We start from the raw sequence: 26,695 nt of genomic DNA on the forward strand, positions 1-26,695 counted from the left end.
ACCGCACGGATCAGTACTGGGACCGCAGCTTTTTACAATCTATCTTCAGGATATACAAGATGGTATTAGCAATAACATTCGCAAATTTCATCAGCTGGGTGGCAGGGTGAAATGTGATGAGGATCTTAGGAGATTACAGGGTGACCTGGACAAGTTAGGTGAGTGCTCAGATGCATGGCAGATGCACTTTCACGTGGATAAATGGATCCTTATCCACTTTGGTGGCAAGAACAGGAAGGCAGATTACCACCTAAGTGGAATCAATTTAGGTAAAGGGGCAGTACAGAGAGATCTGGGGGTTCTTGTACACCACTCAATGAAGGTAAGCATGCAGGTACAGCAGGTAGTGAAGAAGGCTAATAGCATGCTGGCCTTCATAACAAGAGGGATTGAGTATAGAAGCAAAGAGGTTCTTCTGCAGCTGTACAGGGCCCTGGTGAGACCACACCTGGAGTACTGTGTGCAGTTCTGGTCTCCAAATTTGAGGAGAGACATTCTGGCTATTGAGGGAATGCAGCGTAGGTTCACGAGGGCAATTCCTGGAATGGCGGGATTACCTTACACTGAAAGACTGGAGCGACTGGGCTTGTGTACCCTTGAGTTTAGAAGACTGAGAGGGGATCTGGTTGAGACATATAAGATGATCAAAGGATTGGACACTCTGGCGGCAGGCAACATGTTTCCGCTGCGGGGTGAGTGCCGAAACAGAGGACACAGCTTAAAAATACAGGGTAGACCATTTAGGACAGAGATGAGGAGAAACCTCTTCACCCAGAGAGTGGTGGCTGTGTGGAATGCTCTGCCCCAGAGGGCAGTGGAGGCCCAGTCTCTGGATTCATTTAAGAAAGAGTTGGATAGAGCTCTCAAGGATAGTGGAATCAAGGGTTATGGAGATAAGGCAGGAACAGGATACTGATTAAGGATGATCAGCCATGATCATATTGAATGGTGGTGCAGGCTGGAAGGGCAGAATGGCCAACTCCTGCACCTATTGTCTATTGTCCGCCTTTCCTGACTGCCACCCGCAGACAGCGTGCAGCCCCAATCCCTTTCTTGCTGATTTTGGCAGCGCTCCGCTCTCCTCCCCTCCGTGTCTCGTGCCTGCAGGAGACTGATGCCAGGCACAGCAGCAGCAGCAAAAATAACCTGCCGCTCCATTGCCTGGCACAAGACAAGTGCAGAGGGGTGACTTGAGCAGCCACTGCTGGCGGAAAAAGCCTACTGCACCTGGTATTCCCAGGCGGTCTCCCATCCAAGTACTAACCAGGCCTGAGTCTGCTTAGCTTCCGAGATCAGACGAGATCGGGCGTTTTCAGACTAGTATGGCCGCAGGCGCTGGCCCCTGCCTTTTCTCCCTACTTCAAGGCGTGCTGGCCAGCCACATTTTCTTTCTTGCTCTTTCTCTTTATCCCCTTTGGCTTTTTTTTCTCTTTTCTCTTTGCTCTTCCTCCTCCGTGCGTGCTTCCCTCCCTCCGTCCCTCCAGCTGCCTTTCAGCCAGCCCTTGCCCACCAGGCTCCTGTAGTCTCCCACATCCCCACACAGGCCAACTGCAAGCCCTCCCCCTGCTTCATAGGGCCGCAGCCTGCATTCTCTCATCCTTCCACACTCCTCCACCCCTCCATTTCGGAATGCCGGGCACTGACCAGTGGGGTACCGCACGGATCAGTACTGGGACCGCAGCTTTTTACAATCTATCTTCAGGATATACAAGATGGTATTAGCAATAACATTCGCAAATTTCATCAGCTGGGTGGCAGGGTGAAATGTGATGAGGATGTTAGGAGATTACAGGGTGACCTGGACAAGTTAGGTGAGTGCTCAGATGCATGGCAGATGCACTTTCACGTGGATAAATGGATCCTTATCCACTTTGGTGGCAAGAACAGGAAGGCAGATTACCACCTAAGTGGAATCAATTTAGGTAAAGGGGCAGTACAGAGAGATCTGGGGGTTCTTGTACACCACTCAATGAAGGTAAGCATGCAGGTACAGCAGGTAGTGAAGAAGGCTAATAGCATGCTGGCCTTCATAACAAGAGGGATTGAGTATAGAAGCAAAGAGGTCCTTCTGCAGCTGTACAGGGCCCTGGTGAGACCACACCTGGAGTACTGTGTGCAGTTCTGGTCTCCAAATTTGAGGAGAGACATTCTGGCTATTGAGGGAATGCAGCGTAGGTTCACGAGGTCAATTCCTGGAATGGCGGGATTACCTTACACTGAAAGACTGGAGCGACTGGGCTTGTGTACCCTTGAGTTTAGAAGACTGAGAGGGGATCTGGTTGAGACATATAAGATGATCAAAGGATTGGACACTCTGGCGGCAGGCAACATGTTTCCGCTGCGGGGTGAGTGCCGAAACAGAGGACACAGCTTAAAAATACGGGGTAGACCATTTAGGACAGAGATGAGGAGAAACTTCTTCACCCAGAGAGTGGTGGCTGTGTGGAATGCTCTGCCCCAGAGGGCAGTGGAGGCCCAGTCTCTGGATTCATTTAAGAAAGAGTTGGATAGAGCTCTCAAGGATAGTGGAATCAAGGGTTATGGAGATAAGGCAGGAACAGGATACTGATTAAGGATGATCAGCCATGATCATATTGAATGGTGGTGCAGGCTGGAAGGGCAGAATGGCCAACTCCTGCACCTATTGTCTATTGTCCGCCTTTCCTGACTGCCACCCGCAGACAGCGTGCAGCCCCAATCCCTTTCTTTCCGCCTTTCTTGCTGATTTTGGCAGCGCTCCGCTCTCCTCCCCTCCGTGTCTCGTGCCTGCAGGAGACTGATGCCAGGCACAGCAGCAGCAGCAGCAAAAATAACCTGCCGCTCCATTGCCTGGCACAAGACAAGTGCAGAGGGGTGACTTGAGCAGCCACTGCTGGCGGAAAAAGCCTACTGCACCTGGTATTCCCAGGCGGTCTCCCATCCAAGTACTAACCAGGCCTGAGTCTGCTTAGCTTCCGAGATCAGACGAGATCGGGCGTTTTCAGACTAGTATGGCCGTAGGCGCTGGCCCCTGCCTTTTCTCCCTACTTCAAGGCGTGCTGGCCAGCCACATTTTCTTTCTTGCTCTTTCTCTTTATCCCCTTTGGCTTTTTTTTCTCTTTTCTCTTTGCTATTCCTCCTCCGTGCGTGCTTCCCTCCCTCCGTCCCTCCAGCTGCCTTTCAGCCAGCCCTTGCCCACCAGGCTCCTGTAGTCTCCCACATCCCCACACAGGCCAACTGCAAGCCCTCCCCCTGCTTCATAGGGCCGCAGCCTGCATTCTCTCATCCTTCCACACTCCTCCACCCCTCCATTTCGGAATGCCGGGCACTGACCAGTGGGGTACCGCACGGATCAGTACTGGGACCGCAGCTTTTTACAATCTATCTTCAGGATATACAAGATGGTATTAGCAATAACATTCGCAAATTTCATCAGCTGGGTGGCAGGGTGAAATGTGATGAGGATGTTAGGAGATTACAGGGTGACCTGGACAAGTTAGGTGAGTGCTCAGATGCATGGCAGATGCACTTTCACGTGGATAAATGGATCCTTATCCACTTTGGTGGCAAGAACAGGAAGGCAGATTACCACCTAAGTGGAATCAATTTAGGTAAAGGGGCAGTACAGAGAGATCTGGGGGTTCTTGTACACCACTCAATGAAGGTAAGCATGCAGGTACAGCAGGTAGTGAAGAAGGCTAATAGCATGCTGGCCTTCATAACAAGAGGGATTGAGTATAGAAGCAAAGAGGTCCTTCTGCAGCTGTACAGGGCCCTGGTGAGACCACACCTGGAGTACTGTGTGCAGTTCTGGTCTCCAAATTTGAGGAGAGACATTCTGGCTATTGAGGGAATGCAGCGTAGGTTCACGAGGTCAATTCCTGGAATGGCGGGATTACCTTACACTGAAAGACTGGAGCGACTGGGCTTGTGTACCCTTGAGTTTAGAAGACTGAGAGGGGATCTGGTTGAGACATATAAGATGATCAAAGGATTGGACACTCTGGCGGCAGGCAACATGTTTCCGCTGCGGGGTGAGTGCCGAAACAGAGGACACAGCTTAAAAATACGGGGTAGACCATTTAGGACAGAGATGAGGAGAAACTTCTTCACCCAGAGAGTGGTGGCTGTGTGGAATGCTCTGCCCCAGAGGGCAGTGGAGGCCCAGTCTCTGGATTCATTTAAGAAAGAGTTGGATAGAGCTCTCAAGGATAGTGGAATCAAGGGTTATGGAGATAAGGCAGGAACAGGATACTGATTAAGGATGATCAGCCATGATCATATTGAATGGTGGTGCAGGCTGGAAGGCCAGAATGGCCAACTCCTGCACCTATTGTCTATTGTCCGCCTTTCCTGACTGCCACCCGCAGACAGCGTGCAGCCCCAATCCCTTTCTTGCTGATTTTGGCAGCGCTCCGCTCTCCTCCCCTCCGTGTCTCGTGCCTGCAGGAGACTGATGCCAGGCACAGCAGCAGCAGCAAAAATAACCTGCCGCTCCATTGCCTGGCACAAGACAAGTGCAGAGGGGTGACTTGAGCAGCCACTGCTGGCGGAAAAAGCCTACTGCACCTGGTATTCCCAGGCGGTCTCCCATCCAAGTACTAACCAGGCCTGAGTCTGCTTAGCTTCCGAGATCAGACGAGATCGGGCGTTTTCAGACTAGTATGGCCGTAGGCGCTGGCCCCTGCCTTTTCTCCCTACTTCAAAGCGTGCTGGCCAGCCACATTTTCTTTCTTGCTCTTTCTCTTTATCCCCTTTGGCTTTTTTTTCTCTTTTATCTTTGCTCTTCCTCCTCCGTGCGTGCTTCCCTCCCTCCGTCCCTCCAGCTGCCTTTCAGCCAGCCCTTGCCCACCAGGCTCCTGTAGTCTCCCACATCCCCACACAGGCCAACTGCAAGCCCTCCCCCTGCTTCATAGGGCCGCAGCCTGCATTCTCTCATCCTTCCACACTCCTCCACCCCTCCATTTCGGAATGCCGGGCACTGACCAGTGGGGTACCGCACGGATCAGTACTGGGACCGCAGCTTTTTACAATCTATCTTCAGGATATACAAGATGGTATTAGCAATAACATTCGCAAATTTCATCAGCTGGGTGGCAGGGTGAAATGTGATGAGGATGTTAGGAGATTACAGGGTGACCTGGACAAGTTAGGTGAGTGCTCAGATGCATGGCAGATGCACTTTCACGTGGATAAATGGATCCTTATCCACTTTGGTGGCAAGAACAGGAAGGCAGATTACCACCTAAGTGGAATCAATTTAGGTAAAGGGGCAGTACAGAGAGATCTGGGGGTTCTTGTACACCACTCAATGAAGGTAAGCATGCAGGTACAGCAGGTAGTGAAGAAGGCTAATAGCATGCTGGCCTTCATAACAAGAGGGATTGAATATAGAAGCAAAGAGGTTCTTCTGCAGCTGTACAGGGCCCTGGTGAGACCACACCTGGAGTACTGTGTGCAGTTCTGGTCTCCAAATTTGAGGAGAGACATTCTGGCTATTGAGGGAATGCAGCGAAGGTTCACGAGGGCAATTCCTGGAATGGCGGGATTACCTTACACTGAAAGACTGGAGCGACTGGGCTTGTGTACCCTTGAGTTTAGAAGACTGAGAGGGGATCTGGTTGAGACATATAAGATGATCAAAGGATTGGACACTCTGGCGGCAGGCAACATGTTTCCGCTGCGGGGTGAGTGCCGAAACAGAGGACACAGCTTAAAAATACGGGGTAGACCATTTAGGACAGAGATGAGGAGAAACCTCTTCACCCAGAGAGTGGTGGCTGTGTGGAATGCTCTGCCCCAGAGGGCAGTGGAGGCCCAGTCTCTGGATTCATTTAAGAAAGAGTTGGATAGAGCTCTCAAGGATAGTGGAATCAAGGGTTATGGAGATAAGGCAGGAACAGGATACTGATTAAGGATGATCAGCCATGATCATATTGAATGGTGGTGCAGGCTGGAAGGGCAGAATGGCCAACTCCTGCACCTATTGTCTATTGTCCGCCTTTCCTGACTGCCACCCGCAGACAGCGTGCAGCCCCAATCCCTTTCTTTCCGCCTTTCTTGCTGATTTTGGCAGCGCTCCGCTCTCCTCCCCTCCGTGTCTCGTGCCTGCAGGAGACTGATGCCAGGCACAGCAGCAGCAGCAAAAATAACCTGCCGCTCCATTGCCTGGCACAAGACAAGTGCAGAGGGGTGACTTGAGCAGCCACTGCTGGCGGAAAAAGCCTGCTGCACCTGGTATTCCCAGGCGGTCTCCCATCCAAGTACTAACCAGGCCTGAGTCTGCTTAGCTTCCGAGATCAGACGAGATCGGGCGTTTTCAGACTAGTATGGCCGTAGGCGCTGGCCCCTGCCTTTTCTCCCTACTTCAAGGCGTGCTGGCCAGCCACATTTTCTTTCTTGCTCTTTCTCTTTATCCCCTTTGGCTTTTTTTTCTCTTTTCTCTTTGCTCTTCCTCCTCCGTGCGTGCTTCCCTCCCTCCGTCCCTCCAGCTGCCTTTCAGCCAGCCCTTGCCCACCAGGCTCCTGTAGTCTCCCACATCCCCACACAGGCCAACTGCAAGCCCTCCCCCTGCTTCATAGGGCCGCAGCCTGCATTCTCTCATCCTTCCACACTCCTCCACCCCTCCATTTCGGAATGCCGGGCACTGACCAGTGGGGTACCGCACGGATCAGTACTGGGACCGCAGCTTTTTACAATCTATCTTCAGGATATACAAGATGGTATTAGCAATAACATTCGCAAATTTCATCAGCTGGGTGGCAGGGTGAAATGTGATGAGGATGTTAGGAGATTACAGGGTGACCTGGACAAGTTAGGTGAGTGCTCAGATGCATGGCAGATGCACTTTCACGTGGATAAATGGATCCTTATCCACTTTGGTGGCAAGAACAGGAAGGCAGATTACCACCTAAGTGGAATCAATTTAGGTAAAGGGGCAGTACAGAGAGATCTGGGGGTTCTTGTACACCACTCAATGAAGGTAAGCATGCAGGTACAGCAGGTAGTGAAGAAGGCTAATAGCATGCTGGCCTTCATAACAAGAGGGATTGAGTATAGAAGCAAAGAGGTCCTTCTGCAGCTGTACAGGGCCCTGGTGAGACCACACCTGGAGTACTGTGTGCAGTTCTGGTCTCCAAATTTGAGGAGAGACATTCTGGCTATTGAGGGAATGCAGCGTAGGTTCACGAGGTCAATTCCTGGAATGGCGGGATTACCTTACACTGAAAGACTGGAGCGACTGGGCTTGTGTACCCTTGAGTTTAGAAGACTGAGAGGGGATCTGGTTGAGACATATAAGATGATCAAAGGATTGGACACTCTGGCGGCAGGCAACATGTTTCCGCTGCGGGGTGAGTGCCGAAACAGAGGACACAGCTTAAAAATACGGGGTAGACCATTTAGGACAGAGATGAGGAGAAACTTCTTCACCCAGAGAGTGGTGGCTGTGTGGAATGCTCTGCCCCAGAGGGCAGTGGAGGCCCAGTCTCTGGATTCATTTAAGAAAGAGTTGGATAGAGCTCTCAAGGATAGTGGAATCAAGGGTTATGGAGATAAGGCAGGAACAGGATACTGATTAAGGATGATCAGCCATGATCATATTGAATGGTGGTGCAGGCTGGAAGGGCAGAATGGCCAACTCCTGCACCTATTGTCTATTGTCCGCCTTTCCTGACTGCCACCCGCAGACAGCGTGCAGCCCCAATCCCTTTCTTTCCGCCTTTCTTGCTGATTTTGGCAGCGCTCCGCTCTCCTCCCCTCCGTGTCTCGTGCCTGCAGGAGACTGATGCCAGGCACAGCAGCAGCAGCAAAAATAACCTGCCGCTCCATTGCCTGGCACAAGACAAGTGCAGAGGGGTGACTTGAGCAGCCACTGCTGGCGGAAAAAGCCTACTGCACCTGGTATTCCCAGGCGGTCTCCCATCCAAGTACTAACCAGGCCTGACTCTGCTTAGCTTCCGAGATCAGACGAGATCGGGCGTTTTCAGACTAGTATGGCCGTAGGCGCTGGCCCCTGCCTTTTCTCCCTACTTCAAGGCGTGCTGGCCAGCCACATTTTCTTTCTTGCTCTTTCTCTTTATCCCCTTTGGCTTTTTTTTCTCTTTTCTCTTTGCTATTCCTCCTCCGTGCGTGCTTCCCTCCCTCCGTCCCTCCAGCTGCCTTTCAGCCAGCCCTTGCCCACCAGGCTCCTGTAGTCTCCCACATCCCCACACAGGCCAACTGCAAGCCCTCCCCCTGCTTCATAGGGCCGCAGCCTGCATTCTCTCATCCTTCCACACTCCTCCACCCCTCCATTTCGGAATGCCAGGCACTGACCAGTGGGGTACCGCACGGATCAGTACTGGGACCGCAGCTTTTTACAATCTATCTTCAGGATATACAAGATGGTATTAGCAATAACATTCGCAAATTTCATCAGCTGGGTGGCAGGGTGAAATGTGATGAGGATGTTAGGAGATTACAGGGTGACCTGGACAAGTTAGGTGAGTGCTCAGATGCATGGCAGATGCACTTTCACGTGGATAAATGGATCCTTATCCACTTTGGTGGCAAGAACAGGAAGGCAGATTACCACCTAAGTGGAATCAATTTAGGTAAAGGGGCAGTACAGAGAGATCTGGGGGTTCTTGTACACCACTCAATGAAGGTAAGCATGCAGGTACAGCAGGTAGTGAAGAAGGCTAATAGCATGCTGGCCTTCATAACAAGAGGGATTGAGTATAGAAGCAAAGAGGTCCTTCTGCAGCTGTACAGGGCCCTGGTGAGACCACACCTGGAGTACTGTGTGCAGTTCTGGTCTCCAAATTTGAGGAGAGACATTCTGGCTATTGAGGGAATGCAGCGTAGGTTCACGAGGTCAATTCCTGGAATGGCGGGATTACCTTACACTGAAAGACTGGAGCGACTGGGCTTGTGTACCCTTGAGTTTAGAAGACTGAGAGGGGATCTGGTTGAGACATATAAGATGATCAAAGGATTGGACACTCTGGCGGCAGGCAACATGTTTCCGCTGCGGGGTGAGTGCCGAAACAGAGGACACAGCTTAAAAATACGGGGTAGACCATTTAGGACAGAGATGAGGAGAAACTTCTTCACCCAGAGAGTGGTGGCTGTGTGGAATGCTCTGCCCCAGAGGGCAGTGGAGGCCCAGTCTCTGGATTCATTTAAGAAAGAGTTGGATAGAGCTCTCAAGGATAGTGGAATCAAGGGTTATGGAGATAAGGCAGGAACAGGATACTGATTAAGGATGATCAGCCATGATCATATTGAATGGTGGTGCAGGCTGGAAGGGCAGAATGGCCAACTCCTGCACCTATTGTCTATTGTCCGCCTTTCCTGACTGCCACCCGCAGACAGCGTGCAGCCCCAATCCCTTTCTTGCTGATTTTGGCAGCGCTCCGCTCTCCTCCCCTCCGTGTCTCGTGCCTGCAGGAGACTGATGCCAGGCACAGCAGCAGCAGCAAAAATAACCTGCCGCTCCATTGCCTGGCACAAGACAAGTGCAGAGGGGTGACTTGAGCAGCCACTGCTGGCGGAAAAAGCCTACTGCACCTGGTATTCCCAGGCGGTCTCCCATCCAAGTACTAACCAGGCCTGAGTCTGCTTAGCTTCCGAGATCAGACGAGATCGGGCGTTTTCAGACAAGTATGGACGTAGGTGCTGGCCCCTGCCTTTTCTCCCTACTTCAAAGCGTGCTGGCCAGCCACATTTTCTTTCTTGCTCTTTCTCTTTATCCCCTTTGGCTTTTTTTTCTCTTTTATCTTTGCTCTTCCTCCTCCGTGCGTGCTTCCCTCCCTCCGTCCCTCCAGCTGCCTTTCAGCCAGCCCTTGCCCACCAGGCTCCTGTAGTCTCCCACATCCCCACACAGGCCAACTGCAAGCCCTCCCCCTGCTTCATAGGGCCGCAGCCTGCATTCTCTCATCCTTCCACACTCCTCCACCCCTCCATTTCGGAATGCCGGGCACTGACCAGTGGGGTACCGCACGGATCAGTACTGGGACCGCAGCTTTTTACAATCTATCTTCAGGATATACAAGATGGTATTAGCAATAACATTCGCAAATTTCATCAGCTGGGTGGCAGGGTGAAATGTGATGAGGATGTTAGGAGATTACAGGGTGACCTGGACAAGTTAGGTGAGTGCTCAGATGCATGGCAGATGCACTTTCACGTGGATAAATGGATCCTTATCCACTTTGGTGGCAAGAACAGGAAGGCAGATTACCACCTAAGTGGAATCAATTTAGGTAAAGGGGCAGTACAGAGAGATCTGGGGGTTCTTGTACACCACTCAATGAAGGTAAGCATGCAGGTACAGCAGGTAGTGAAGAAGGCTAATAGCATGCTGGCCTTCATAACAAGAGGGATTGAGTATAGAAGCAAAGAGGTCCTTCTGCAGCTGTACAGGGCCCTGGTGAGACCACACCTGGAGTACTGTGTGCAGTTCTGGTCTCCAAATTTGAGGAGAGACATTCTGGCTATTGAGGGAATGCAGCGTAGGTTCACGAGGTCAATTCCTGGAATGGCGGGATTACCTTACACTGAAAGACTGGAGCGACTGGGCTTGTGTACCCTTGAGTTTAGAAGACTGAGAGGGGATCTGGTTGAGACATATAAGATGATCAAAGGATTGGACACTCTGGCGGCAGGCAACATGTTTCCGCTGCGGGGTGAGTGCCGAAACAGAGGACACAGCTTAAAAATACGGGGTAGACCATTTAGGACAGAGATGAGGAGAAACTTCTTCACCCAGAGAGTGGTGGCTGTGTGGAATGCTCTGCCCCAGAGGGCAGTGGAGGCCCAGTCTCTGGATTCATTTAAGAAAGAGTTGGATAGAGCTCTCAAGGATAGTGGAATCAAGGGTTATGGAGATAAGGCAGGAACAGGATACTGATTAAGGATGATCAGCCATGATCATATTGAATGGTGGTGCAGGCTGGAAGGGCAGAATGGCCAACTCCTGCACCTATTGTCTATTGTCCGCCTTTCCTGACTGCCACCCGCAGACAGCGTGCAGCCCCAATCCCTTTCTTTCCGCCTTTCTTGCTGATTTTGGCAGCGCTCCGCTCTCCTCCCCTCCGTGTCTCGTGCCTGCAGGAGACTGATGCCAGGCACAGCAGCAGCAGCAAAAATAACCTGCCGCTCCATTGCCTGGCACAAGACAAGTGCAGAGGGGTGACTTGAGCAGCCACTGCTGGCGGAAAAAGCCGACTGCACCTGGTATTCCCAGGCGGTCTCCCATCCAAGTACTAACCAGGCCTGAGTCTGCTTAGCTTCCGAGATCAGACGAGATCAGACGTTTTCAGACTAGTATGGCCGTAGGCGCTGGCCCCTGCCCTTTCTCCCTACTTCAAGGCGTGCTGGCCAGCCACATTTTCTTTCTTGCTCTTTCTCTTTATCCCCTTTGGCTTTTTTTTCTCTTTTCTCTTTGCTCTTCCTCCTCCGTGCGTGCTTCCCTCCCTCCGTCCCTCCAGCTGCCTTTCAGCCAGCCCTTGCCCACCAGGCTCCTGTAGTCTCCCACATCCCCACACAGGCCAACTGCAAGCCCTCCCCCTGCTTCATAGGGCCGCAGCCTGCATTCTCTCATCCTTCCACACTCCTCCACCCCTCCATTTCGGAATGCCGGGCACTGACCAGTGGGGTACCGCACGGATCAGTACTGGGACCGCAGCTTTTTACAATCTATCTTCAGGATATACAAGATGGTATTAGCAATAACATTCGCAAATTTCATCAGCTGGGTGGCAGGGTGAAATGTGATGAGGATGTTAGGAGATTACAGGGTGACCTGGACAAGTTAGGTGAGTGCTCAGATGCATGGCAGATGCACTTTCACGTGGATAAATGGATCCTTATCCACTTTGGTGGCAAGAACAGGAAGGCAGATTACCACCTAAGTGGAATCAATTTAGGTAAAGGGGCAGTACAGAGAGATCTGGGGGTTCTTGTACACCACTCAATGAAGGTAAGCATGCAGGTACAGCAGGTAGTGAAGAAGGCTAATAGCATGCTGGCCTTCATAACAAGAGGGATTGAGTATAGAAGCAAAGAGGTCCTTCTGCAGCTGTACAGGGCCCTGGTGAGACCACACCTGGAGTACTGTGTGCAGTTCTGGTCTCCAAATTTGAGGAGAGACATTCTGGCTATTGAGGGAATGCAGCGTAGGTTCACGAGGTCAATTCCTGGAATGGCGGGATTACCTTACACTGAAAGACTGGAGCGACTGGGCTTGTGTACCCTTGAGTTTAGAAGACTGAGAGGGGATCTGGTTGAGACATATAAGATGATCAAAGGATTGGACACTCTGGCGGCAGGCAACATGTTTCCGCTGCGGGGTGAGTGCCGAAACAGAGGACACAGCTTAAAAATACGGGGTAGACCATTTAGGACAGAGATGAGGAGAAACTTCTTCACCCAGAGAGTGGTGGCTGTGTGGAATGCTCTGCCCCAGAGGGCAGTGGAGGCCCAGTCTCTGGATTCATTTAAGAAAGAGTTGGATAGAGCTCTCAAGGATAGTGGAATCAAGGGTTATGGAGATAAGGCAGGAACAGGATACTGATTAAGGATGATCAGCCATGATCATATTGAATGGTGGTGCAGGCTGGAAGGGCAGAATGGCCAACTCCTGCACCTATTGTCTATTGTCCGCCTTTCCTGACTGCCACCCGCAGACAGCGTGCAGCCCCAATCCCTTTCTTTCCGCCTTTCTTGCTGATTTTGGCAGCGCTCCGCTCTCCTCCCCTCCGTGTCTCGTGCCTGCAGGAGACTGATGCCAGGCACAGCAGCAGCAGCAAAAATAACCTGCCGCTCCATTGCCTGGCACAAGACAAGTGCAGAGGGGTGACTTGAGCAGCCACTGCTGGCGGAAAAAGCCTACTGCACCTGGTATTCCCAGGCGGTCTCCCATCCAAGTACTAACCAGGCCTGAGTCTGCTTAGCTTCCGAGATCAGACGAGATCGGGCGTTTTCAGACTAGTATGGCCGTAGGCGCTGGCCCCTGCCTTTTCTCCCTACTTCAAGGCGTGCTGGCCAGCCACATTTTCTTTCTTGCTCTTTCTCTTTATCCCCTTTGGCTTTTTTTTCTCTTTTCTCTTTGCTCTTCCTCCTCCGTGCGTGCTTCCCTCCCTCCGTCCCTCCAGCTGCCTTTCAGCCAGCCCTTGCCCACCAGGCTCCTGTAGTCTCCCACATCCCCACACAGGCCAACTGCAAGCCCTCCCCCTGCTTCATAGGGCCGCAGCCTGCATTCTCTCATCCTTCCACACTCCTCCACCCCTCCATTTCGGAATGCCGGGCACTGACCAGTGGGGTACCGCACGGATCAGTACTGGGACCGCAGCTTTTTACAATCTATCTTCAGGATATACAAGATGGTATTAGCAATAACATTCGCAAATTTCATCAGCTGGGTGGCAGGGTGAAATGTGATGAGGATGTTAGGAGATTACAGGGTGACCTGGACAAGTTAGGTGAGTGCTCAGATGCATGGCAGATGCACTTTCACGTGGATAAATGGATCCTTATCCACTTTGGTGGCAAGAACAGGAAGGCAGATTACCACCTAAGTGGAATCAATTTAGGTAAAGGGGCAGTACAGAGAGATCTGGGGGTTCTTGTACACCACTCAATGAAGGTAAGCATGCAGGTACAGCAGGTAGTGAAGAAGGCTAATAGCATGCTGGCCTTCATAACAAGAGGGATTGAATATAGAAGCAAAGAGGTTCTTCTGCAGCTGTACAGGGCCCTGGTGAGACCACACCTGGAGTACTGTGTGCAGTTCTGGTCTCCAAATTTGAGGAGAGACATTCTGGCTATTGAGGGAATGCAGCGAAGGTTCACGAGGGCAATTCCTGGAATGGCGGGATTACCTTACACTGAAAGACTGGAGCGACTGGGCTTGTGTACCCTTGAGTTTAGAAGACTGAGAGGGGATCTGGTTGAGACATATAAGATGATCAAAGGATTGGACACTCTGGCGGCAGGCAACATGTTTCCGCTGCGGGGTGAGTGCCGAAACAGAGGACACAGCTTAAAAATACGGGGTAGACCATTTAGGACAGAGATGAGGAGAAACCTCTTCACCCAGAGAGTGGTGGCTGTGTGGAATGCTCTGCCCCAGAGGGCAGTGGAGGCCCAGTCTCTGGATTCATTTAAGAAAGAGTTGGATAGAGCTCTCAAGGATAGTGGAATCAAGGGTTATGGAGATAAGGCAGGAACAGGATACTGATTAAGGATGATCAGCCATGATCATATTGAATGGTGGTGCAGGCTGGAAGGGCAGAATGGCCAACTCCTGCACCTATTGTCTATTGTCCGCCTTTCCTGACTGCCACCCGCAGACAGCGTGCAGCCCCAATCCCTTTCTTTCCGCCTTTCTTGCTGATTTTGGCAGCGCTCCGCTCTCCTCCCCTCCGTGTCTCGTGCCTGCAGGAGACTGATGCCAGGCACAGCAGCAGCAGCAAAAATAACCTGCCGCTCCATTGCCTGGCACAAGACAAGTGCAGAGGGGTGACTTGAGCAGCCACTGCTGGCGGAAAAAGCCGACTGCACCTGGTATTCCCAGGCGGTCTCCCATCCAAGTACTAACCAGGCCTGAGTCTGCTTAGCTTCCGAGATCAGACGAGATCAGACGTTTTCAGACTAGTATGGCCGTAGGCGCTGGCCCCTGCCCTTTCTCCCTACTTCAAGGCGTGCTGGCCAGCCACATTTTCTTTCTTGCTCTTTCTCTTTATCCCCTTTGGCTTTTTTTTCTCTTTTCTCTTTGCTCTTCCTCCTCCGTGCGTGCTTCCCTCCCTCCGTCCCTCCAGCTGCCTTTCAGCCAGCCCTTGCCCACCAGGCTCCTGTAGTCTCCCACATCCCCACACAGGCCAACTGCAAGCCCTCCCCCTGCTTCATAGGGCCGCAGCCTGCATTCTCTCATCCTTCCACACTCCTCCACCCCTCCATTTCGGAATGCCGGGCACTGACCAGTGGGGTACCGCACGGATCAGTACTGGGACCGCAGCTTTTTACAATCTATCTTCAGGATATACAAGATGGTATTAGCAATAACATTCGCAAATTTCATCAGCTGGGTGGCAGGGTGAAATGTGATGAGGATGTTAGGAGATTACAGGGTGACCTGGACAAGTTAGGTGAGTGCTCAGATGCATGGCAGATGCACTTTCACGTGGATAAATGGATCCTTATCCACTTTGGTGGCAAGAACAGGAAGGCAGATTACCACCTAAGTGGAATCAATTTAGGTAAAGGGGCAGTACAGAGAGATCTGGGGGTTCTTGTACACCACTCAATGAAGGTAAGCATGCAGGTACAGCAGGTAATGAAGAAGGCTAATAGCATGCTGGCCTTCATAACAAGAGGGATTGAGTATAGAAGCAAAGAGGTCCTTCTGCAGCTGTACAGGGCCCTGGTGAGACCACACCTGGAGTACTGTGTGCAGTTCTGGTCTCCAAATTTGAGGAGAGACATTCTGGCTATTGAGGGAATGCAGCGTAGGTTCACGAGGTCAATTCCTGGAATGGCGGGATTACCTTACACTGAAAGACTGGAGCGACTGGGCTTGTGTACCCTTGAGTTTAGAAGACTGAGAGGGGATCTGGTTGAGACATATAAGATGATCAAAGGATTGGACACTCTGGCGGCAGGCAACATGTTTCCGCTGCGGGGTGAGTGCCGAAACAGAGGACACAGCTTAAAAATACGGGGTAGACCATTTAGGACAGAGATGAGGAGAAACTTCTTCACCCAGAGAGTGGTGGCTGTGTGGAATGCTCTGCCCCAGAGGGCAGTGGAGGCCCAGTCTCTGGATTCATTTAAGAAAGAGTTGGATAGAGCTCTCAAGGATAGTGGAATCAAGGGTTATGGAGATAAGGCAGGAACAGGATACTGATTAAGGATGATCAGCCATGATCATATTGAATGGTGGTGCAGGCTGGAAGGGCAGAATGGCCAACTCCTGCACCTATTGTCTATTGTCCGCCTTTCCTGACTGCCACCCGCAGACAGCGTGCAGCCCCAATCCCTTTCTTTCCGCCTTTCTTGCTGATTTTGGCAGCGCTCCGCTCTCCTCCCCTCCGTGTCTCGTGCCTGCAGGAGACTGATGCCAGGCACAGCAGCAGCAGCAAAAATAACCTGCCGCTCCATTGCCTGGCACAAGACAAGTGCAGAGGGGTGACTTGAGCAGCCACTGCTGGCGGAAAAAGCCTACTGCACCTGGTATTCCCAGGCGGTCTCCCATCCAAGTACTAACCAGGCCTGACTCTGCTTAGCTTCCGAGATCAGACGAGATCGGGCGTTTTCAGACTAGTATGGCCGTAGGCGCTGGCCCCTGCCTTTTCTCCCTACTTCAAGGCGTGCTGGCCAGCCACATTTTCTTTCTTGCTCTTTCTCTTTATCCCCTTTGGCTTTTTTTTCTCTTTTCTCTTTGCTATTCCTCCTCCGTGCGTGCTTCCCTCCCTCCGTCCCTCCAGCTGCCTTTCAGCCAGCCCTTGCCCACCAGGCTCCTGTAGTCTCCCACATCCCCACACAGGCCAACTGCAAGCCCTCCCCCTGCTTCATAGGGCCGCAGCCTGCATTCTCTCATCCTTCCACACTCCTCCACCCCTCCATTTCGGAATGCCAGGCACTGACCAGTGGGGTACCGCACGGATCAGTACTGGGACCGCAGCTTTTTACAATCTATCTTCAGGATATACAAGATGGTATTAGCAATAACATTCGCAAATTTCATCAGCTGGGTGGCAGGGTGAAATGTGATGAGGATGTTAGGAGATTACAGGGTGACCTGGACAAGTTAGGTGAGTGCTCAGATGCATGGCAGATGCACTTTCACGTGGATAAATGGATCCTTATCCACTTTGGTGGCAAGAACAGGAAGGCAGATTACCACCTAAGTGGAATCAATTTAGGTAAAGGGGCAGTACAGAGAGATCTGGGGGTTCTTGTACACCACTCAATGAAGGTAAGCATGCAGGTACAGCAGGTAGTGAAGAAGGCTAATAGCATGCTGGCCTTCATAACAAGAGGGATTGAGTATAGAAGCAAAGAGGTCCTTCTGCAGCTGTACAGGGCCCTGGTGAGACCACACCTGGAGTACTGTGTGCAGTTCTGGTCTCCAAATTTGAGGAGAGACATTCTGGCTATTGAGGGAATGCAGCGTAGGTTCACGAGGTCAATTCCTGGAATGGCGGGATTACCTTACACTGAAAGACTGGAGCGACTGGGCTTGTGTACCCTTGAGTTTAGAAGACTGAGAGGGGATCTGGTTGAGACATATAAGATGATCAAAGGATTGGACACTCTGGCGGCAGGCAACATGTTTCCGCTGCGGGGTGAGTGCCGAAACAGAGGACACAGCTTAAAAATACGGGGTAGACCATTTAGGACAGAGATGAGGAGAAACTTCTTCACCCAGAGAGTGGTGGCTGTGTGGAATGCTCTGCCCCAGAGGGCAGTGGAGGCCCAGTCTCTGGATTCATTTAAGAAAGAGTTGGATAGAGCTCTCAAGGATAGTGGAATCAAGGGTTATGGAGATAAGGCAGGAACAGGATACTGATTAAGGATGATCAGCCATGATCATATTGAATGGTGGTGCAGGCTGGAAGGGCAGAATGGCCAACTCCTGCACCTATTGTCTATTGTCCGCCTTTCCTGACTGCCACCCGCAGACAGCGTGCAGCCCCAATCCCTTTCTTTCCGCCTTTCTTGCTGATTTTGGCAGCGCTCCGCTCTCCTCCCCTCCGTGTCTCGTGCCTGCAGGAGACTGATGCCAGGCACAGCAGCAGCAGCAAAAATAACCTGCCGCTCCATTGCCTGGCACAAGACAAGTGCAGAGGGGTGACTTGAGCAGCCACTGCTGGCGGAAAAAGCCGACTGCACCTGGTATTCCCAGGCGGTCTCCCATCCAAGTACTAACCAGGCCTGAGTCTGCTTAGCTTCCGAGATCAGACGAGATCGGGCGTTTTCAGACTAGTATGGCCGTAGGCGCTGGCCCCTGCCTTTTCTCCCTACTTCAAAGCGTGCTGGCCAGCCACATTTTCTTTGTTGCTCTTTCTCTTTATCCCCTTTGGCTTTTTTTTCTCTTTTCTCTTTGCTCTTCCTCCTCCGTGCGTGCTTCCCTCCCTCCGTCCCTCCAGCTGCCTTTCAGCCAGCCCTTGCCCACCAGGCTCCTGTAGTCTCCCACATCCCCACACAGGCCAACTGCAAGCCCTCCCCCTGCTTCATAGGGCCGCAGCCTGCATTCTCTCATCCTTCCACACTCCTCCACCCCTCCATTTCGGAATGCCAGGCACTGACCAGTGGGGTACCGCACGGATCAGTACTGGGACCGCAGCTTTTTACAATCTATCTTCAGGATATACAAGATGGTATTAGCAATAACATTCGCAAATTTCATCAGCTGGGTGGCAGGGTGAAATGTGATGAGGATGTTAGGAGATTACAGGGTGACCTGGACAAGTTAGGTGAGTGCTCAGATGCATGGCAGATGCACTTTCACGTGGATAAATGGATCCTTATCCACTTTGGTGGCAAGAACAGGAAGGCAGATTACCACCTAAGTGGAATCAATTTAGGTAAAGGGGCAGTACAGAGAGATCTGGGGGTTCTTGTACACCACTCAATGAAGGTAAGCATGCAGGTACAGCAGGTAGTGAAGAAGGCTAATAGCATGCTGGCCTTCATAACAAGAGGGATTGAGTATAGAAGCAAAGAGGTCCTTCTGCAGCTGTACAGGGCCCTGGTGAGACCACACCTGGAGTACTGTGTGCAGTTCTGGTCTCCAAATTTGAGGAGAGACATTCTGGCTATTGAGGGAATGCAGCGTAGGTTCACGAGGTCAATTCCTGGAATGGCGGGATTACCTTACACTGAAAGACTGGAGCGACTGGGCTTGTGTACCCTTGAGTTTAGAAGACTGAGAGGGGATCTGGTTGAGACATATAAGATGATCAAAGGATTGGACACTCTGGCGGCAGGCAACATGTTTCCGCTGCGGGGTGAGTGCCGAAACAGAGGACACAGCTTAAAAATACGGGGTAGACCATTTAGGACAGAGATGAGGAGAAACTTCTTCACCCAGAGAGTGGTGGCTGTGTGGAATGCTCTGCCCCAGAGGGCAGTGGAGGCCCAGTCTCTGGATTCATTTAAGAAAGAGTTGGATAGAGCTCTCAAGGATAGTGGAATCAAGGGTTATGGAGATAAGGCAGGAACAGGATACTGATTAAGGATGATCAGCCATGATCATATTGAATGGTGGTGCAGGCTGGAAGGGCAGAATGGCCAACTCCTGCACCTATTGTCTATTGTCCGCCTTTCCTGACTGCCACCCGCAGACAGCGTGCAGCCCCAATCCCTTTCTTTCCGCCTTTCTTGCTGATTTTGGCAGCGCTCCGCTCTCCTCCCCTCCGTGTCTCGTGCCTGCAGGAGACTGATGCCAGGCACAGCAGCAGCAGCAAAAATAACCTGCCGCTCCATTGCCTGGCACAAGACAAGTGCAGAGGGGTGACTTGAGCAGCCACTGCTGGCGGAAAAAGCCGACTGCACCTGGTATTGCCAGGCGGTCTCCCATCCAAGTACTAACCAGGCCTGAGTCTGCTTAGCTTCCGAGATCAGACGAGATCGGGCGTTTTCAGACTAGTATGGCCGTAGGCGCTGGCCCATGCCTTTTCTCCCTACTTCAAGGCGTGCTGGCCAGCCACATTTTCTTTCTTGCTCTTTCTCTTTATCCCCTTTGGCTTTTTTTTCTCTTTTCTCTTTGCTCTTCCTCCTCCGTGCGTGCTTCCCTCCCTCCGTCCCTCCAGCTGCCTTTCAGCCAGCCCTTGCCCACCAGGCTCCTGTAGTCTCCCACATCCCCACACAGGCCAACTGCAAGCCCTCCCCCTGCTTCATAGGGCCGCAGCCTGCATTCTCTCATCCTTCCACACTCCTCCACCCCTCCATTTCGGAATGCCGGGCACTGACCAGTGGGGTACCGCACGGATCAGTACTGGGACCGCAGCTTTTTACAATCTATCTTCAGGATATACAAGATGGTATTAGCAATAACATTCGCAAATTTCATCAGCTGGGTGGCAGGGTGAAATGTGATGAGGATGTTAGGAGATTACAGGGTGACCTGGACAAGTTAGGTGAGTGCTCAGATGCATGGCAGATGCACTTTCACGTGGATAAATGGATCCTTATCCACTTTGGTGGCAAGAACAGGAAGGCAGATTACCACCTAAGTGGAATCAATTTAGGTAAAGGGGCAGTACAGAGAGATCTGGGGGTTCTTGTACACCACTCAATGAAGGTAAGCATGCAGGTACAGCAGGTAGTGAAGAAGGCTAATAGCATGCTGGCCTTCATAACAAGAGGGATTGAGTATAGAAGCAAAGAGGTTCTTCTGCAGCTGTACAGGGCCCTGGTGAGACCACACCTGGAGTACTGTGTGCAGTTCTGGTCTCCAAATTTGAGGAGAGACATTCTGGCTATTGAGGGAATGCAGCGTAGGTTCACGAGGGCAATTCCTGGAATGTCGGGATTACCTTACACTGAAAGACTGGAGCGACTGGGCTTGTGTACCCTTGAGTTTAGAAGACTGAGAGGGGATCTGGTTGAGACATATAAGATGATCAAAGGATTGGACACTCTGGCGGCAGGCAACATGTTTCCGCTGCGGGGTGAGTGCCGAAACAGAGGACACAGCTTAAAAATACGGGGTAGACCATTTAGGACAGAGATGAGGAGAAACTTCTTCACCCAGAGAGTGGTGGCTGTGTGGAATGCTCTGCCCCAGAGGGCAGTGGAGGCCCAGTCTCTGGATTCATTTAAGAAAGAGTTGGATAGAGCTCTCAAGGATAGTGGAATCAAGGGTTATGGAGATAAGGCAGGAACAGGATACTGATTAAGGATGATCAGCCATGATCATATTGAATGGTGGTGCAGGCTGGAAGGGCAGAATGGCCAACTCCTGCACCTATTGTCTATTGTCCGCCTTTCCTGACTGCCACCCGCAGACAGCGTGCAGCCCCAATCCCTTTCTTTCCGCCTTTCTTGCTGATTTTGGCAGCACTCCGCTCTCCTCCCCTCCGTGTCTCGTGCCTGCAGGAGACTGATGCCAGGCACAGCAGCAGCAGCAAAAATAACCTGCCGCTCCATTGCCTGGCACAAGACAAGTGCAGAGGGGTGACTTGAGCAGACACTGCTGGCGGAAAAAGCCTACTGCACCTGGTATTCCCAGGCGGCCTCCCATCCAAGTACTAAGCAGGCCTGAGTCTGCTTAGCTTCCGAGATCAGACGAGATCGGGCGTTTTCAGACTAGTATGGCCGTAGGCGCTGGCCCCTGCCTTTTCTCCCTACTTCAAGGCGTGCTGGCCAGCCACATTTTCTTTCTTGCTCTTTCTCTTTATCCCCTTTGGCTTTTTTTTCTCTTTTCTCTTTGCTCTTCCTCCTCCGTGCGTGCTTCCCTCCCTCCGTCCCTCCAGCTGCCTTTCAGCCAGCCCTTGCCCACCAGGCTCCTGTAGTCTCCCACATCCCCACACAGGCCAACTGCAAGCCCTCCCCCTGCTTCATCGGGCCGCAGCCTGCATTCTCTCATCCTTCCACACTCCTCCACCCCTCCATTTCGGAATGCCAGACACTGACCAGTGGGGTACCGCACGGATCAGTACTGGGACCGCAGCTTTTTACAATCTATCTTCAGGATATACAAGATGGTATTAGCAATAACATTCGCAAATTTCATCAGCTGGGTGGCAGGGTGAAATGTGATGAGGATGTTAGGAGATTACAGGGTGACCTGGACAAGTTAGGTGAGTGCTCAGATGCATGGCAGATGCACTTTCACGTGGATAAATGGATCCTTATCCACTTTGGTGGCAAGAACAGGAAGGCAGATTACCACCTAAGTGGAATCAATTTAGGTAAAGGGGCAGTACAGAGAGATCTGGGGGTTCTTGTACACCACTCAATGAAGGTAAGCATGCAGGTACAGCAGGTAGTGAAGAAGGCTAATAGCATGCTGGCCTTCATAACAAGAGGGATTGAGTATAGAAGCAAAGAGGTCCTTCTGCAGCTGTACAGGGCCCTGGTGAGACCACACCTGGAGTACTGTGTGCAGTTCTGGTCTCCAAATTTGAGGAGAGACATTCTGGCTATTGAGGGAATGCAGCGTAGGTTCACGAGGTCAATTCCTGGAATGGCGGGATTACCTTACACTGAAAGACTGGAGCGACTGGGCTTGTGTACCCTTGAGTTTAGAAGACTGAGAGGGGATCTGGTTGAGACATATAAGATGATCAAAGGATTGGACACTCTGGCGGCAGGCAACATGTTTCCGCTGCGGGGTGAGTGCCGAAACAGAGGACACAGCTTAAAAATACGGGGTAGACCATTTAGGACAGAGATGAGGAGAAACTTCTTCACCCAGAGAGTGGTGGCTGTGTGGAATGCTCTGCCCCAGAGGGCAGTGGAGGCCCAGTCTCTGGATTCATTTAAGAAAGAGTTGGATAGAGCTCTCAAGGATAGTGGAATCAAGGGTTATGGAGATAAGGCAGGAACAGGATACTGATTAAGGATGATCAGCCATGATCATATTGAATGGTGGTGCAGGCTGGAAGGGCAGAATGGCCAACTCCTGCACCTATTGTCTATTGTCCGCCTTTCCTGACTGCCACCCGCAGACAGCGTGCAGCCCCAATCCCTTTCTTTCCGCCTTTCTTGCTGATTTTGGCAGCGCTCCGCTCTCCTCCCCTCCGTGTCTCGTGCCTGCAGGAGACTGATGCCAGGCACAGCAGCAGCAGCAAAAATAACCTGACGCTCCATTGCCTGGCACAAGACAAGTGCAGAGGGGTGACTTGAGCAGCCACTGCTGGCGGAAAAAGCCTACTGCACCTGGTATTCCCAGGCGGTCTCCCATCCAAGTACTAACCAGGCCTGAGTCTGCTTAGCTTCCGAGATCAGACGAGATCGGGCGTTTTCAGACTAGTATGGCCGCAGGCGCTGGCCCCTGCCTTTTCTCCCTACTTCAAGGCGTGCTGGCCAGCCACATTTTCTTTCTTGCTCTTTCTCTTTATCCCCTTTGGCTTTTTTTTCTCTTTTCTCTTTGCTCTTCCTCCTCCGTGCGTGCTTCCCTCCCTCCGTCCCTCCAGCTGCCTTTCAGCCAGCCCTTGCCCACCAGGCTCCTGTAGTCTCCCACATCCCCACACAGGCCAACTGCAAGCCCTCCCCCTGCTTCATAGGGCCGCAGCCTGCATTCTCTCATCCTTCCACACTCCTCCACCCCTCCATTTCGGAATGCCGGGCACTGACCAGTGGGGTACCGCACGGATCAGTACTGGGACCGCAGCTTTTTACAATCTATCTTCAGGATATACAAAATGGTATTAGCAATAACATTCGCAAATTTCATCAGCTGGGTGGCAGGGTGAAATGTGATGAGGATGTTAGGAGATTACAGGGTGACCTGGACAAGTTAGGTGAGTGCTCAGATGCATGGCAGATGCACTTTCACGTGGATAAATGGATCCTTATCCACTTTGGTGGCAAGAACAGGAAGGCAGATTACCACCTAAGTGGAATCAATTTAGGTAAAGGGGCAGTACAGAGAGATCTGGGGGTTCTTGTACACCACTCAATGAAGGTAAGCATGCAGGTACAGCAGGTAGTGAAGAAGGCTAATAGCATGCTGGCCTTCATAACAAGAGGGATTGAGTATAGAAGCAAAGAGGTCCTTCTGCAGCTGTACAGGGCCCTGGTGAGACCACACCTGGAGTACTGTGTGCAGTTCTGGTCTCCAAATTTGAGGAGAGACATTCTGGCTATTGAGGGAATGCAGCGTAGGTTCACGAGGTCAATTCCTGGAATGGCGGGATTACCTTACACTGAAAGACTGGAGCGACTGGGCTTGTGTACCCTTGAGTTTAGAAGACTGAGAGGGGATCTGGTTGAGACATATAAGATGATCAAAGGATTGGACACTCTGGCGGCAGGCAACATGTTTCCGCTGCGGGGTGAGTGCCGAAACAGAGGACACAGCTTAAAAATACGGGGTAGACCATTTAGGACAGAGATGAGGAGAAACTTCTTCACCCAGAGAGTGGTGGCTGTGTGGAATGCTCTGCCCCAGAGGGCAGTGGAGGCCCAGTCTCTGGATTCATTTAAGAAAGAGTTGGATAGAGCTCTCAAGGATAGTGGAATCAAGGGTTATGGAGATAAGGCAGGAACAGGATACTGATTAAGGATGATCAGCCATGATCATATTGAATGGTGGTGCAGGCTGGAAGGGCAGAATGGCCAACTCCTGCACCTATTGTCTATTGTCCGCCTTTCCTGACTGCCACCCGCAGACAGCGTGCAGCCCCAATCCCTTTCTTTCCGCCTTTCTTGCTGATTTTGGCAGCGCTCCGCTCTCCTCCCCTCCGTGTCTCGTGCCTGCAGGAGACTGATGCCAGGCACAGCAGCAGCAGCAAAAATAACCTGCCGCTCCATTGCCTGGCACAAGACAAGTGCAGAGGGGTGACTTGAGCAGCCACTGCTGGCGGAAAAAGCCTACTGCACCTGGTATTCCCAGGCGGTCTCCCATCCAAGTACTAACCAGGCCTGAATCTGCTTAGCTTCGGAGATCAGACGAGATCGGGCGTTTTCAGACTAGTATGGCCGCAGGCGCTGGCCCCTGCCTTTTCTCCCTACTTCAAGGCGTGCTGGCCAGCCACATTTTCTTTCTTGCTCTTTCTCTTTATCCCCTTTGGCTTTTTTTTCTCTTTTCTCTTTGCTCTTCCTCCTCCGTGCGTGCTTCCCTCCCTCCGTCCCTCCAGCTGCCTTTCAGCCAGCCCTTGCCCACCAGGCTCCTGTAGTCTCCCACATCCCCACACAGGCCAACTGCAAGCCCTCCCCCTGCTTCATAGGGCCGCAGCCTGCATTCTCTCATCCTTCCACACTCCTCCACCCCTCCATTTCGGAATGCCGGGCACTGACCAGTGGGGTACCGCACGGATCAGTACTGGGACCGCAGCTTTTTACAATCTATCTTCAGGATATACAAGATGGTATTAGCAATAACATTCGCAAATTTCATCAGCTGGGTGGCAGGGTGAAATGTGATGAGGATGTTAGGAGATTACAGGGTGACCTGGACAAGTTAGGTGAGTGCTCAGATGCATGGCAGATGCACTTTCACGTGGATAAATGGATCCTTATCCACTTTGGTGGCAAGAACAGGAAGGCAGATTACCACCTAAGTGGAATCAATTTAGGTAAAGGGGCAGTACAGAGAGATCTGGGGGTTCTTGTACACCACTCAATGAAGGTAAGCATGCAGGTACAGCAGGTAGTGAAGAAGGCTAATAGCATGCTGGCCTTCATAACAAGAGGGATTGAGTATAGAAGCAAAGAGGTCCTTCTGCAGCTGTACAGGGCCCTGGTGAGACCACACCTGGAGTACTGTGTGCAGTTCTGGTCTCCAAATTTGAGGAGAGACATTCTGGCTATTGAGGGAATGCAGCGTAGGTTCACGAGGTCAATTCCTGGAATGGCGGGATTACCTTACACTGAAAGACTGGAGCGACTGGGCTTGTGTACCCTTGAGTTTAGAAGACTGAGAGGGGATCTGGTTGAGACATATAAGATGATCAAAGGATTGGACACTCTGGCGGCAGGCAACATGTTTCCGCTGCGGGGTGAGTGCCGAAACAGAGGACACAGCTTAAAAATACGGGGTAGACCATTTAGGACAGAGATGAGGAGAAACTTCTTCACCCAGAGAGTGGTGGCTGTGTGGAATGCTCTGCCCCAGAGGGCAGTGGAGGCCCAGTCTCTGGATTCATTTAAGAAAGAGTTGGATAGAGCTCTCAAGGATAGTGGAATCAAGGGTTATGGAGATAAGGCAGGAACAGGATACTGATTAAGGATGATCAGCCATGATCATATTGAATGGTGGTGCAGGCTGGAAGGGCAGAATGGCCAACTCCTGCACCTATTGTCTATTGTCCGCCTTTCCTGACTGCCACCCGCAGACAGCGTGCAGCCCCAATCCCTTTCTTTCCGCCTTTCTTGCTGATTTTGGCAGCGCTCCGCTCTCCTCCCCTCCGTGTCTCGTGCCTGCAGGAGACTGATGCCAGGCACAGCAGCAGCAGCAAAAATAACCTGCCGCTCCATTGCCTGGCACAAGACAAGTGCAGAGGGGTGACTTGAGCAGCCACTGCTGGCGGAAAAAGCCTACTGCACCTGGTATTCCCAGGCGGTCTCCCATCCAAGTACTAACCAGGCCTGAGTCTGCTTAGCTTCCGAGATCAGACGAGATCGGGCGTTTTCAGACTAGTATGGCCGCAGGCACTGGCCCCTGCCTTTTCTCCCTACTTCAAGGCGTGCTGGCCAGCCACATTTTCTTTCTTGCTCTTTCTCTTTATCCCCTTTGGCTTTTTTTTCTCTTTTCTCTTTGCTCTTCCTCCTCCGTGCGTGCTTCCCTCCCTCCGTCCCTCCAGCTGCCTTTCAGCCAGCCCTTGCCCACCAGGCTCCTGTAGTCTCCCACATCCCCACACAGGCCAACTGCAAGCCCTCCCCCTGCTTCATAGGGCCGCAGCCTGCATTCTCTCATCCGTCCACACTCCTCCACCCCTCCATTTCGGAATGCCAGGCACTGACCAGTGGGGTACCGCAGGGATCAGTACTGGGACCGCAGCTTTTTACAATCTATCTTCAGGATATACAAGATGGTATTAGCAATAACATTCGCAAATTT

The 26,695-nt window shown here is 51.8% G+C and overlaps 16 non-coding genes across 16 annotated transcripts; all 16 read right to left on the minus strand.

The window, feature by feature from the left end:
* Positions 1-1,215: 1,215 nt before the first annotated feature.
* On the minus strand, positions 1,216-1,334 carry LOC148151019 (5S ribosomal RNA). The gene has a single exon (XR_015756707.1). It is a non-coding gene; the product is annotated as a 5S ribosomal RNA (ribosomal RNA).
* A 1,549-nt stretch (positions 1,335-2,883) lies between these two features.
* Positions 2,884-3,002, minus strand: LOC148151020 (5S ribosomal RNA). Its single transcript, XR_015756416.1, has one exon. It is a non-coding gene; the product is annotated as a 5S ribosomal RNA (ribosomal RNA).
* A 1,534-nt stretch (positions 3,003-4,536) lies between these two features.
* Positions 4,537-4,655, minus strand: LOC148151021 (5S ribosomal RNA). The gene has a single exon (XR_015756417.1). It is a non-coding gene; the product is annotated as a 5S ribosomal RNA (ribosomal RNA).
* Positions 4,656-6,201: 1,546 nt separating this feature from the next.
* LOC148151022 (5S ribosomal RNA) lies at positions 6,202-6,320 on the minus strand. The gene has a single exon (XR_015755631.1). It is a non-coding gene; the product is annotated as a 5S ribosomal RNA (ribosomal RNA).
* Positions 6,321-7,866: 1,546 nt separating this feature from the next.
* Positions 7,867-7,985, minus strand: LOC148151023 (5S ribosomal RNA). The gene has a single exon (XR_015755758.1). It is a non-coding gene; the product is annotated as a 5S ribosomal RNA (ribosomal RNA).
* A 1,534-nt stretch (positions 7,986-9,519) lies between these two features.
* LOC148151024 (5S ribosomal RNA) lies at positions 9,520-9,638 on the minus strand. The gene has a single exon (XR_015756331.1). It is a non-coding gene; the product is annotated as a 5S ribosomal RNA (ribosomal RNA).
* A 1,546-nt stretch (positions 9,639-11,184) lies between these two features.
* On the minus strand, positions 11,185-11,303 carry LOC148151025 (5S ribosomal RNA). The gene has a single exon (XR_015756327.1). It is a non-coding gene; the product is annotated as a 5S ribosomal RNA (ribosomal RNA).
* Positions 11,304-12,849: 1,546 nt separating this feature from the next.
* LOC148151026 (5S ribosomal RNA) lies at positions 12,850-12,968 on the minus strand. The gene has a single exon (XR_015756418.1). It is a non-coding gene; the product is annotated as a 5S ribosomal RNA (ribosomal RNA).
* Positions 12,969-14,514: 1,546 nt separating this feature from the next.
* On the minus strand, positions 14,515-14,633 carry LOC148151027 (5S ribosomal RNA). The gene has a single exon (XR_015756328.1). It is a non-coding gene; the product is annotated as a 5S ribosomal RNA (ribosomal RNA).
* A 1,546-nt stretch (positions 14,634-16,179) lies between these two features.
* LOC148151028 (5S ribosomal RNA) lies at positions 16,180-16,298 on the minus strand. The gene has a single exon (XR_015755759.1). It is a non-coding gene; the product is annotated as a 5S ribosomal RNA (ribosomal RNA).
* Positions 16,299-17,844: 1,546 nt separating this feature from the next.
* LOC148151029 (5S ribosomal RNA) lies at positions 17,845-17,963 on the minus strand. Its single transcript, XR_015755483.1, has one exon. It is a non-coding gene; the product is annotated as a 5S ribosomal RNA (ribosomal RNA).
* A 1,546-nt stretch (positions 17,964-19,509) lies between these two features.
* LOC148151030 (5S ribosomal RNA) lies at positions 19,510-19,628 on the minus strand. Its single transcript, XR_015756322.1, has one exon. It is a non-coding gene; the product is annotated as a 5S ribosomal RNA (ribosomal RNA).
* A 1,546-nt stretch (positions 19,629-21,174) lies between these two features.
* Positions 21,175-21,293, minus strand: LOC148151031 (5S ribosomal RNA). Its single transcript, XR_015756001.1, has one exon. It is a non-coding gene; the product is annotated as a 5S ribosomal RNA (ribosomal RNA).
* A 1,546-nt stretch (positions 21,294-22,839) lies between these two features.
* Positions 22,840-22,958, minus strand: LOC148151032 (5S ribosomal RNA). Its single transcript, XR_015756708.1, has one exon. It is a non-coding gene; the product is annotated as a 5S ribosomal RNA (ribosomal RNA).
* A 1,546-nt stretch (positions 22,959-24,504) lies between these two features.
* On the minus strand, positions 24,505-24,623 carry LOC148151033 (5S ribosomal RNA). The gene has a single exon (XR_015756336.1). It is a non-coding gene; the product is annotated as a 5S ribosomal RNA (ribosomal RNA).
* Positions 24,624-26,169: 1,546 nt separating this feature from the next.
* LOC148151034 (5S ribosomal RNA) lies at positions 26,170-26,288 on the minus strand. Its single transcript, XR_015756711.1, has one exon. It is a non-coding gene; the product is annotated as a 5S ribosomal RNA (ribosomal RNA).
* Positions 26,289-26,695: the final 407 nt, after the last annotated feature.

The sequence above is a fragment of the Chiloscyllium plagiosum genome, unplaced genomic scaffold (genome assembly GCF_037043375.1).
Source record: "Chiloscyllium plagiosum isolate Xiang-an unplaced genomic scaffold, Cpla_swu_hap1 HiC_scaffold_3, whole genome shotgun sequence".
NCBI lineage: Eukaryota > Metazoa > Chordata > Chondrichthyes > Orectolobiformes > Hemiscylliidae > Chiloscyllium > Chiloscyllium plagiosum.